This window comes from Petaurus breviceps, unplaced genomic scaffold (assembly GCF_028583685.1).
Source record: "Petaurus breviceps papuanus isolate PSGF00001 unplaced genomic scaffold, PetGlider_PUasm1.0 90556, whole genome shotgun sequence".
NCBI classification, from domain to species: domain Eukaryota; kingdom Metazoa; phylum Chordata; class Mammalia; order Diprotodontia; family Petauridae; genus Petaurus; species Petaurus breviceps.
The window spans coordinates 1,864,929-1,877,520 of NW_027187273.1; the positions used below are offsets into that span (position 1 = coordinate 1,864,929).

Genomic DNA, 12,592 nt, shown 5'->3' on the forward strand with positions numbered 1-12,592 from the left:
ACACACACACACACACACACACACACACACACACACACACACACACACACACACTGAACTAAATGTTCCAAAGATATCTCAAGCTCAAAAAGTCCAAGACCGAACTCATTATCTTCCTCCATGTCTAACACTCCCATCTTTTTAACTTCCTTATTAATATCAAGGGCACTACCATCCTTAAGTCACCTAGGGTAACTACCTAGGGTATCCTCATGTCCTCATCCTTTCTCACCCCAGATATCTAACCTGTTTCCAAGACTCATGGATTCTACCTTCATAACATCTCTTATATACTCCTCACCCTGCCCTCCCTTCTCTCCTCTGACACTACCACTACCCTGGTAAAGGCCTCCTCACCTCACAGCTGAAGTGTTACATTAGCTACTGGTTGGTCTCACTGTCTTAAGTCTCTCCACTCCAGTCTATCCTCCCTTCACCTGTCAAACTGATCCTCCTAAAGCACAGGTCTGATCATATCATCCCTCTTTCTCCCCACATCCCATGTAGTAAACTCTAATGGCTTCCTGTTTTATACTTCAGGATCAAACATAAAATCCTCTGTCTGGCTTTTAAAGTCCTTCATAACCAGGTTCCTTCATACCTTTCTAAGCATCTTCACTTGGTAGTCTAGTGACATTGGCTTCCTTATTGTTCCTTGAATAAGACACTATGCATTTTCCCTGGCTCTCTCGTATGCCTGGAATTCTTTCCCTCATTTCTGCCTCCTGGCTTCCTTCAAGTCTCAGATAAAAATCTATCTCTTTTTAAAAAGTCTTTCTTGATTCCCTTTAATGCTAATGCCTTCCCCCTTTTAGATTATTTCTATTTTTCTGTCTATATCTTGTTTGTACATAGTCATTTGCAACTTTTCTCTCTCATTAGCCTGTGAGCATCTTGAGTGTAGGGATTAATTTTTATCTTTCTTTGTATCCCCAGTACTTAATACAGTACCTGGTACTTTGTAGGTCCTTGACAAATACTTGCTGACTTGACTTAATAGGAAGCCAAAGAAGTTGATTTAGTAAGGGAATCATGTGGTCAGATCTGTACTTAAGGAAAGTTACTATAGCAGCAGTATGGAGAATGGATTGCAGTGGGGAGAAACTTGAATCATGGAGAACAATTAGGAACCTGTTGAAATATTTTAAGTAAGACTTGATGAGGGTCAAAAATAACACGATAGCTCTGTGAGTAGAGAGAAGTGGATGGATGAGAGAGATTTTGTATAGATAGAAACAGCAAGATTCAACAATTTATTGGATATGTGGGTTAAGGGAGAATGAGGAATCAAGGATGATACCAAGATTATGTTCCCAGGATACTGGAATTATAGTGTTGCCTTCAAAAGAAATAGGGAAGTTTGGTGAGGGGTGGATTTGGGGGCAGAGATATTCCTCGGGTGACATGGATAATAATAAATAAACTCAGTAATATGTTCATCTAACATTTACAAAATTCTTCATAAATATTATAATCCTTATTTTGTTGATAAGGATCCTGAAGCTTAGTGAGTTTAAATGATTGCCCACAGTAACACAGCTAGGAAATATCAGAGCCAGAACTCAAACCAAGTTTTCTGGCTACATATGCAATGTTCTCACTAGTAAACTATATTCCTTATTAAAAAAAAACAAAATGAAATAAAGTTCATATAGATGGCCTGACAGACTCCTTAGAACTTGTATTTGATATAGGAAACTGATATTTTAGAGAAATTAAATGATTTGGCCAAATGTGGAGGGCAGAGCTCAAGCCTAAGTTTTTTTGACTCTAGTAGGAGCCCTCTTTCTACTACATTAACCCAATCACTGTCTCATATTCTTAATCCTAAATGAATTGATGAGAAATACAAAAATCATTAATACTCATTTAACATATATTTTTTCAAAGCAATCGGGGTTAAGTAACTTGCCCAAGGTTACATGGCCAGTTTTTTTGTGTGGGTGTTAAGTATCTGAGGCCAGAACTGATCCTGGGTCCTCCTGACTCTGGGCCGGCGCTTACTCACTGTGCCACCTAGCTGCCCCTAACATATTTTTAAATTAAAGTTTATGTTTATTTTTAGTTTACATCATTCATTTCCACAAGATTTTGAGTTACAAATTTTCTCCTATCTTTCCCCTACCCACTACGCCAAAACAGCAATCCCACTGAATATCTCCTCCCCCAATCTGTTCTCTCCTATATCCTCCCTCATCCTCCTTCCAATTTTCCAGTAGGGCAACATGGATCTCTATGCCCCAGTGCCTGTATATATTATTTTCCAGTTGCATGTAAAGAAAATAATAATAATAATAATAATAATACATATATTTAAACATTTGATTTTAAAACTTTGAATTCTGGATTCGTTCCCTTCCTCCATCATCACCTACCCTTATTTTTAACATAATTTTTGACACTGGGTAACTGAACTCTCAATAATGATGTGATGGGTTGTATAAATGGAAACAACATAATATAATTCATACCATACTGAACTTAGAAGAAAGCTAGGTTTTAGGTTATGGTTGTAACTTTTCTTAGAAAGTGACATCTCTTGTCCTAGGCTCTATTTCTTTATATTATCCATATGCTGGATTTGTTTGTGACTCTAGATAATATTAATATATGAATTTTGTAGAACATTTTACCAAGCACTTTCCCATTTTTTATTTCATATTATTTCCTACAAGTCTGGTGAACTAAACTAAATGCAGATGCTATTTTCCCCATTTTGGAAAGAGGAAACTGATATTTTAGAGAAATTAAATGATTAGGCCAAATGTGGAGGGCAGAGCTCAAGCCTAGGTTTTTTGACTCTAGTAGGAGCCCACTTTCTACTACATTACATAATTGACTTCACCTAACCCCATCTCCCCCACCCTAACTCAACAATTTTCAGTATTCTATTCATACCATTTTAAGGGTCAATGTGATATTACAAGTGAAAGTTCTTTTAAAGGTTGTTTTTGACAAATAGGATTATGTTAATCAAAGACGTCCAATAACAAATTAATCTTTAGAGAAGGGAAATGACTGACAATATTCTATCATCTCCAAACTCCATATTAATATATGGTGTCTTCAATAAATCCAAAAATTAAGGAAACTCAAGATATTTTGTCACTATGGCTAGGTGATGACTGATGCAGATAAGTGACAAATGGTACCTTGGTTAATCCATGCATTCTTTATAGTTTTTTGTTGGAATCATTAGACAGGAGTAATGGCTTTTAAAAAATATTTTGGTGAGCTCTAATGATAAAAGAAAAGAAAGGAAGGAAATTACCCAGAAATATTATCTTCTGCAAAACAACAAGTGGATATGTTACTTTTTTAATGATTGTTTTCAGAGATACCTGATGGATAGAGTGCAGAGCCCAGAGTCAGGAAGACCTGAGTTCAAATTTGATCTCAGAGATTTACTAGCTATATAAGTGTTATGGGAAGGGGAATCTAAGATCTTCCCTGCCCTTTGATAGGCTTAAGTGACTCTGAGAACCTTTCTTGATTTGAAAATATACTCTTCCCCCTAATAGGCTGAATGTGGTCACCTAATGCCTTTGGTGGGAGGCTTATTTTTCAGGAATGCCCACACCTGTTTGCTTTTTGATTGGGCCGTGGGTCTAGAGGGCTGTGACATTCTCTGATCCAGGAGAAGGCTATATACACCCTGATGTGAGGTTTTGCTTTGGGGTTCACTTTGAGAAGAGTTGTGTAATTTGACTAGATGAGACTCTGGGCAGCTGTTGAGCCTCCTGGCTTTGAAAACCCAGATGTTGGTGCTTTCCTTTCTGGTAACTGACTAGGTATGAATATAATGGTCAGACAGTTAGAGGCCTGTCTGCTGAAATGTTTCTCTGTCTTCTTGTAACTTCTGCTTGTAACTTGCTTGTATTCTCTGAAGTTTGGGGTACTGACCTTTTCCCCCTGAGCTAGGTAAATGACATATGTTCAATTAAAGCAAGATTGTAAACCCATTTTGAGTTGCTTTCCTTTAGAAAAGCAGATCTAAGAACTTGTTTTGGCAGCCACCCTGTGTATGCTAGGGTACTTGCTGCTACAATAAGCCTTGGTAAGGCATTTTAAAAATTCTTTTAACGGGGTGAGGGGGTGGGGGAGGGGCGGAGCAAAGATGGTGTCATAGAAGCCAGAAAACTCCCTGTACTCCCTCATAACCACCTCAAATACCTACAAAAAATGACGCTAAACAAACTTTAGGGCTACAGAACCCACAAAGTGAAAGAGAGAAACAAATCTCCTGCTGAAGAAAGCATGGCAGGTAGACAGAAAGGGTTCATCAAAGCCCATTAGAAGCAGAGCCCAGCCCCATGTGAGCCCATGGTTTTAGCCTCAGGGAGGCCCGATCTGCTGTGGCTAGAGGGATTTCAGGAGAGTAGATCACCAGCAGCTATAGCTGTTTTCAGAATTATCAACCCATAAATGCCAAAGACAAAGTGAGAAGTCAGTGTAGACTTTGAAAACACAGAGTATGGGAGTGTGGTCCGACCTCTGCTCCCAGAGGGAGAAGCAGCTGAGGTGCGGTGGCCACTGCTGCATGGCTGCTTCAGATCTCCTGGCCTGCAGATTGTAGGGGGATGAAACAACCATTCTGAGGGGTAATCAGTCTTGCTTTAACCTGCTTGGATCTGGATTGCTGTCTAGGGTGGAGGTCCTGGGGTGCGTGACCAGTGTGAAAGAGCCAGCGGAGGCTTCTGAGAAGGCAGCCATCTGATAGCTCCCACAGCTGTGAAATCCAGCTCCAGCGATCTGGGACAAAGCTCTCCCCTCTGGAAGCAGGGTTCTACTTTGGCAAACAGCTCAAAAGTCAAGTAATTGAGTGGCAACATGAGCAAGCAAAGGAAGCACAGCAATCCAACTTTGGATTCCTTTTTTTGGGGACAAAAAAGGATCAAAGCATGGAAGAGCAGGAAGACCATAAAATCAGAATTCCTGCACCAAAAGCTTCCAAGAAAAATATGAACTGGTTATAGGCCATAGAGGAGCTTAAGAAGGATTTTGAAAACAAAATAAGAAAAGTGGAGGAAAAATTGGGAAGAGAAATGAGAATTATGCAAGAAAATCATGAAAAGAGGCAACAACCTAATCGAAGAAAACAACACCTTAAAAACCAGCCTAACTCCAATGGCAAAAGAGGCCCAAAAAGCCAATGAGGAGAAGAATGCCTTAAAAAGCCAAATTTGCCTGATGGAAAAAGAATCTCAAAAGCTCACTGAAGAGAATAATTCTTAGATTGGAGAAAATGGAAGCTAGTGACTTTATGAGAAATCAAGATACTGTTGAACAGATCCAAACAAATGAAAAAAATAGAAGGCAATGTGAAATATCTCATTGGGAAAACCACTGACCTGGAAAATAGATCCAGAGAGATAATTAAAAAAATTATTGAACTACCTGAAAGCCATGATCAAAAAAAGAAACTAGAAACCATCTTTCAAGAAATTCTCAAGAAAAATTGCCCTGATGTTTTAGAACCAGAGGGCAAAATAGAGGTTGAAAGAATCCACTGATCACCTCTCGAGAAAGATCCCCAAAAGAAAACTCCTAGGAATATTATAGCCAGGTTCTGGAGTTCCTAAATCAAGGAGAAAATATCACAAGCAGCCAAGAAGACACAGTTTGAATATTGTGGAAACACTATCAGTATAACACAGGACCTGGCAGCTTCTACATTGAGGGAATAAAAGGCTTGGAATATGACATTCCAGACGTCAAAGGAGCTGGGATTAAAGCCAATAATCACCTACCCAGCAAAACTGAGTATGATGTTTCAGGGGAAAATATGGTCATTCAATGAAATAGAAGACTTTCAAGCATTCTTGATGAAAAAACCAGAGTTGAATAGAAAATTTGACATTCAGATACAAGAAGCAAAAGAAGCATGAGAAGGTAAACGGGGAAAAGAAATCATGTGGAATTTATCAAAGTTGAACTATTTACATTCCAATGTAGAAAAACGATAATTGTATCTTATGAAACTTTTCTCAGTATGAGGATAGTTGAAGGGAATATAAATGCCCTACTGGAAAGTTTGAGGGGGCATAGGGGAGGATACAGGAGAGAGCAGATTGGGGGATGGGGTATACAGTGGGATTGCTGTTTTGGGGTAGTGGGTAGAGGAAAGATGGGAAGAATATTTGTAACTCAATATCTTATAGAAATGAATGATGTAAACTAAAAGTAAATATAAAATTTTATTAGAAAAATGAAGGAAAATGTTTCAAAATGGTCTCTGTTCCATTATTATGTGAACTAGGTTTAATTAAACTGGAGCAAACCTTTTAAAAAATATTCCATTTGCCTCAGTTTTTCCAACTGCAAAATGGGCTAATAATGTCATCTATCCTACAGAATCAAATGAGATAGTATTTATGAATGGGACTTGGTATAGTGCTTGGCATATAGTAAACACTATATAAAAATTTATTCCCCTTCCCTCCCTCCATCCCTCCATTCCTCCGTCCCTCTCTTCCTTCCTTCCTTCCTTCCTTCCTCTCTCTCTCTCTCTCTCTCTCTCTCTCTCTCTCTCTCTCTCTCTCTCTCTCTCTCTCTCTCTCTGTCTATCTCTCTCATCGTTATTGAGCATCTACCCCATTCCTACCACATTAGTGCTGGTGAGAGATAGCCAGAAAATGAAAAAAAAAGGACATTTCAGGGTATATTCAGTCTGCGGGAATTTTTTGTCTTTGAAGGCTCTAGTGACTTGAAATAGTAAAGGAAAATCAATTGAGAAGAAACAAAGAAAAAAGGTAATCAGTGAGAGGCATGGATAGTTCCACTTTGCATAGTAGATGCTTAGCATATCATAGTGGCAGTTTTATTGGATAAAGTTGAATATGTTACAAACAGTCCAACAGTAATACCCAGACATTGGAGTAGGTGTAATTAATATACACAACATTTCTCCTAATCAGTCAATGAAGGACTAGGATTTAAAAACAGCAGGAGAGACATCTCTGAATTTGGGAATCTATTTATCAAAGGTTGCTTTCTGTGACATGCCAGGGACGATTCTGGAGGTGTGTTTGCCATATATTTTGAAGCATTTGATCCAGACAATAGAACTGGCAAATTTTCTTAGTAGTCTGGACTTCCATATCCCCTTATCCAACTGTGTGAGTGTGTGCATGTCTCACTGTGTTCCTGGGTGACTGGGTTTAACTTCACAAAAGTTTCTAGTCTGTATGCCCTGAAAAGGATGGAACTGCCTTATTAGAATATTTGTTGATTTGCCTTTGCTTTTGGGCAGAGAGTGCTTGACTTGGTTTGTTGAGATCAAAAAGTGGGGAAAAGTTGATGAAACTTATCCTTAAAGTCTTCTAATGGATAACATGATGATGATATATCTCTGAGACTGTTTCACTTTCATTCTCAAAAAAATTGGACTGTAAATAAGAGTTGATCCCTCACACTGGGTACTTGTGAAGTTGAGTTGAGCAAAATCCTTATTATCAAAGCTACATTGCACTCCATTAATCTAAATTTTATTCCATTTATTTTATTATCTGTAGAAATACTCAAAGCTTTCAAAAAATATTACATTTGAAAAATCCCTGATCCCAGATCATCTGTCCTTTGATACTTTCCAATATGCCCCATCTTTTGTGGTCTCTGTTCACAGTTGCTTCCATGCTCCTGTATCTCTGCATAGTAAATCCTCTTGTAATCCTCCTTTTGAATTCTGCCTATCAGGTAAGGGGTTAAACAAGATAACCTCTAAAGTCCCTTCTAGGGCTAAATCATATAATCTTGTCAAATTTTGCTATATTGTCAGACAGAAGATACAGTACTGGGCCTGGAGTCAGGAAGACCTGAGTTGAAATCCAATCTCAGACATTTATTTTCTCTGTGACTCTGCACAAGTCACTTAACCTCTGCCTTAGTTTCCTCATCTGTAAAATGGGGATAATAAAAGCACCGACCTCCCAGGGTTATTGTAACGAGATAATGCATGGAAATCACTTAGCACAAGGCCTTGTACATAGTAAGTGCTATATATATATATATATATATATAAATATATATATATATAAATATATATATATATATAAATATATATATATATATATATATATATGTTATATTAAAAAGAGCTAACCTGAATATTTTGTCTACTACGCAAATCCTCACCCTGCCCTCTATTATGCACCAATAGTTATTTTTCCTTATGTTCCAGATTATCTTACTATTTCTATATTCATCTACTCTTCACCTTGTGTTATATGGATTTTTTTGAAAAACTGTTCTAATCTGTGTTTGTGATTTCCCCCTGAAAGTATTGTCCATCCATTCTCCTCCCCTCCTTTTTGATTTATGAAATGTAATAAAACTTCATTCAGGTGACACCAACCTAAACCTGATGGTCATTTGGAAATGAACAGAAGTCCAGCTTTGCACTATTGCTAAGCAAAAAGAAAATCAGGGGGAATTTTTGACCCACCTGAGAATACAAGTTGTTAAAAAAACTTTATTAACACTCATCCTTTTTTATATAAATACACACATATATTTACTACAAAAGGATCTTTTCTGTTCATCAAAATAAATGTGATAGGAATGGCAGTCTCCAATCCATGATGTCTCTCAAAAATGCCATAAATAAAATGAAGAAGAAAAAACCTAAGAGACAGAGATATCTACATGAGTTCTTGATGAATTCCTTTCTTAAGGTGTTGATGTAGTAAACATTTTCAGACACAAGTAGAACTGAACTTGCATGAGTGTGAATGGGAAAGATTAATATATATTACTGTCCACAGATAAAAGTGGTAAAACTACATTCCATTATAAAAGAGGTGTCTTTAGACTTATGACATCGGGAAAGGTGTGCTAAGACTGGATATGGGCCATATGGTTGTGATTTTCAAAAAAGAAAGAGATAAATTCTTCCAACTATGAGTTGGTAAGCCTGACTTCAACTCCCTGCAGAATTATGGAACATATTATTAAAGGGATAATTTAGGAGCATTTAGAAAGGGCAATGGAGATGACTAAGTGCAGCCTTCTTGGTTACATTAAGCAAAGGTCATGGCAGAACAACCCCATTTCCTTCTTTAACATGGTTACTAGAAATATACAAATTAGAGTAATGGTATAGACACACTATATCTGAATTTTGCAAGGTATTTGGCATCCTTCTGGTCAACATGGAGATATATGGCCTAGATGAATGTACAGTTACATGGATTTAAAACTGGTTCAATGGCTAGGTCCAAAGATTAGCAATTATTAGGTTGATGTCAATTTACCAAGAGGTCTCTGTTGGCATTCTTTGTTTTTTGAAGTTTTACATAGTTTATTAGTGGTCAGATGAAAAATTATCTTCACAGATAAACATAATCCATAGTGCCTTTTAGTCCTTCTTTTTTGCCAGCACCGACATTTGCCTTTGCAGTACCCCTGACTTTCTTCATTCTGTTCTTGCATTCCTTTCGCTGCTTTCTTGATGTCTTTTTCTTCTCATACAGGCCATGCCTTGCAAGTCTGTGCTTTGGTTCATTTTTCTTTGCATAGCCAAGGGAATCATAAATCATGCCAAAGCCTGTTGTTTTGCCACCACCAAAATGGGTTCTGAATCCAAAGACAAAAATGACGTCTGGAGTTGTCTTGTACATCTTGGCTAGTTTTTCTCGAATTTCAGTCTTAGGCACTGTGGCTTTTTCAGGATGAAGGACATCTATAGCCATCTGTTTATGCTGAAGAAGTCTGTTTGTCATGAACTTCCTGGTTCTGATGGTTACAGTGTCATTTGCTCTTGGAGCTCAGTTCCTGGCTAGTTTCAACTAGGAGCGGATAAGAGGCCTCCAGGAGACGGGCTGAGAGAAGAGTCAAGAGCCGAGCTGAAGGATGGCGCAGATGCGAGATGGATGGCGTCTAGACCCCAGGAAGACTCACCATGGTGGTGGCTGGCTCCTTGAGCAGTAGGAGAAGGAAAGGGGTGTTGGCATTCTTGATATCTGTGTCAGGATTATATTCAAGAATTCAATTCAACATACATATTAAAGTACCTCTTATATTCAAGGTGGTGCTAGAGATATAAAAATAATTCTTACCCTCTAGTAGCTTATATTTTACTGTGAATTAATTGGGTTATATCCAACATTTTTATGATTATCTTATATGAAGGGATAGATAACATATAGATATATAAAAAATTTATAAAAAACTAACTATAGATAGATAACTTATCTAATTTGAAGATAACACTAATTTAGGAGACACAGTTAACATATTAGTTTACAGAATTAGGTCCATAAATCTCTCATTGGATTAAAATAATTGGTAGAATTGAATAAAATGAAAATCAATAGGGAGAAATAGAAAATCTTACACTGGGGTTAAAAAAAATCAATAACACCAGCATAGAAGGAAAAAGGTAAAAAAAAATCTTGTGTGCATGGTTTTCAGGGTAGAACAAATTAATAACATGCAAGGATTGGTTGAAGGAGCTTAGAATATTTAACCTGAAGAAATGAATGAGGGGAATATGATAACTATCTTTAAAGATTTGAAGGTTTTCCTATATAAGAGGGATGAGACTTGACACCAGACTTAAGAACTCACAGGTAAAAATTGGAGGAGGCACATGGCAAGATTTTGCTTTTGTAAAAGGAAAAGCTTCAAAATACCTAGTGATATCTACATATAGGTAGAACGGGCTGCATTAAGAATTAGAAAATTCTTCCTCACTGGAAGTCTTTAAGAGGATGGTAGATGCTCACTTTCTGAAGATCTGTGTTTAAAGTAGGGAAGGGACAGATAAAACCATTTAGTCCCAAACTCTCTCATTTTACAGGTGAGGAAACTGAGTCCCAGGGAGATTACATAACTTGCTTCTACTTCCTCTGTTATCACTCACTTCTAAACCCTTTCTAAACTAACTTTCAAACTCATCGTTGAAGTCAAACTGTTCTTGAGAAAATTACCAATTATTTAAATTGTCAAATCTAATAGACCTTTTCCATCATCATTCCACTTAACTTTTCTTCTATCTGACTAACTGTTGAATACTCTTTCCTCTGCACTCTCTCCTCTCTGCAATTTCATTACACTGCTTTTCTTATTCACCTCCTACCTGTCTGACACAGTCTCCTTTGCTGGTTCAGTGACCATATCATACCCCCTAACTGTGGGTGTTTTCGGTGCTCATTCTTGGGCCATCTACTCTATCTACATTCTCCATCTTGTTGATTTCCTCAGCAACTATGGATCTAATTATCACCTCTGCAGAGATGATTCACAGAACTACATATCAAACCCAAGTCTCTTCCTTGAGACTCGGCCCAACATCATCAACTGCATATTGGATGTTTCATATTGGGTATACAGGAGATGTCTCAAACTCAACATGCCCAAAATAAAACTCATAACCTCTCTCCCCCCCTCCCCAGTCTACCTCTCTTCCAAGCTTTTCTCTTTCTGTCAAAGGTACCATCACTATTCCAGTCTCTCAGGTTTATACCTTGACTCCTTCTTCTCCCTTGACCCACATATAGAATCAGTTGCCAGTATTTCCATTTTGATCTTCGCAATATCTCTTGCTTCTGATCCTTTCTCTTTGCTCATATAGCCACCACTTTAATTCTGGTCTATATCACCTCTTGCTTAGATGGATACAACCATCTCCCGGCTGGTTTCCCTGTCGCAAGTCTTTCCCCCACTTTGATCTATATTTTATGCAGCTGAGAAAGTAATTTTCTTGACATATGTATATTACCATGTCACTTCCCTATTCAGTCAGTTCCAGTGACTTTCTATTGCCTCTAGAATCAAATGTAAACTCCCCTGCTTAGCTTTTAAAGATTTTTACCAGCCTAGTTCCAGGCCATCTTTTTAGCTTCTTTGGACATTACTTTCTCTCATGAACTCTTTCATTCAGCGGAAGGAGCCTCTCCCTCAGATAGAACTTCCATCTCTCCTCTCTGGGTTTGGGCTTGTTTCCTTTAGTTCTAGGATACCCTTCATAATAACGTAAACCTCACAGAATCCCTGGCTTCTACATGAAATCTTTCTGCCCCAAAACTCCCAAATTCCTTCCCTCCCTCCAAAACCTCTTGTCTTTAGCTACTTTTTATGTGTCCTTTTTGTAATTATCCTGAGGTGATAGTAATGGAATTAAAGATTCCCCTGTATTGGGCTTGGCTTTCAAACTGATTGTGTTAAAACCCGGAGCTTGTTAATCCCACCTGTGGGATGGACTTGTTGATGTGAAAAGAAAGTCCTGAACTGGGAGGAGCTGGTGACATAGATTTGGAGAGACAAGAGAGAGGCAGAAGAACTTTTTGGAAGCAGCACCTTTGGAGGCAGAGAGAGACTGAGAGGATTGCTGAGGGCCACTTTGAATCGCCCTGGACTTTTGAGACCTGCCCCCTGAGCTGCCAAGGACTGAGGAGACATGGCTGTTTTGCTGGTACTTTGTCTGTCTGTTTTGATGTTGTTTTGCCAGATTTGTCCACTGGTGAAAGACAGTCCTTTTGTTGAAGAAGTCCTGGAACCTGGCTTTTGGAGACTGTCCTGCAGACAGAGAGTGAATGCTGTCCACGGGTGAAGGGCAGTGCTGTTGTTGCAGGGGTCTGGAGACTGTCCTGCA

General features: G+C 38.3%; 1 long non-coding RNA gene and 1 pseudogene across 3 annotated transcripts in view; one reads left to right on the top strand and one right to left on the bottom strand.

Annotated features, from left to right (window-relative positions):
- The window catches only part of LOC138142275 (uncharacterized), a 151,215-nt gene that overhangs the window by 17,636 nt on the left and 120,987 nt on the right, over positions 1-12,592 (top strand). The window contains exon 3 of one of the 3 annotated variants that reach the window (XR_011163393.1): positions 4,648-6,213. The exons of the other annotated variants lie outside the window; for them this stretch is intronic. This is a non-coding gene — a long non-coding RNA (uncharacterized lncRNA). Of the gene's footprint in view, positions 1-4,647; positions 6,214-12,592 lie in introns of those variants that run through there. 3 annotated transcript variants of the gene reach the window in all.
- On the bottom strand, positions 9,302-11,115 carry LOC138142284 (small ribosomal subunit protein eS24 pseudogene; annotated as a pseudogene).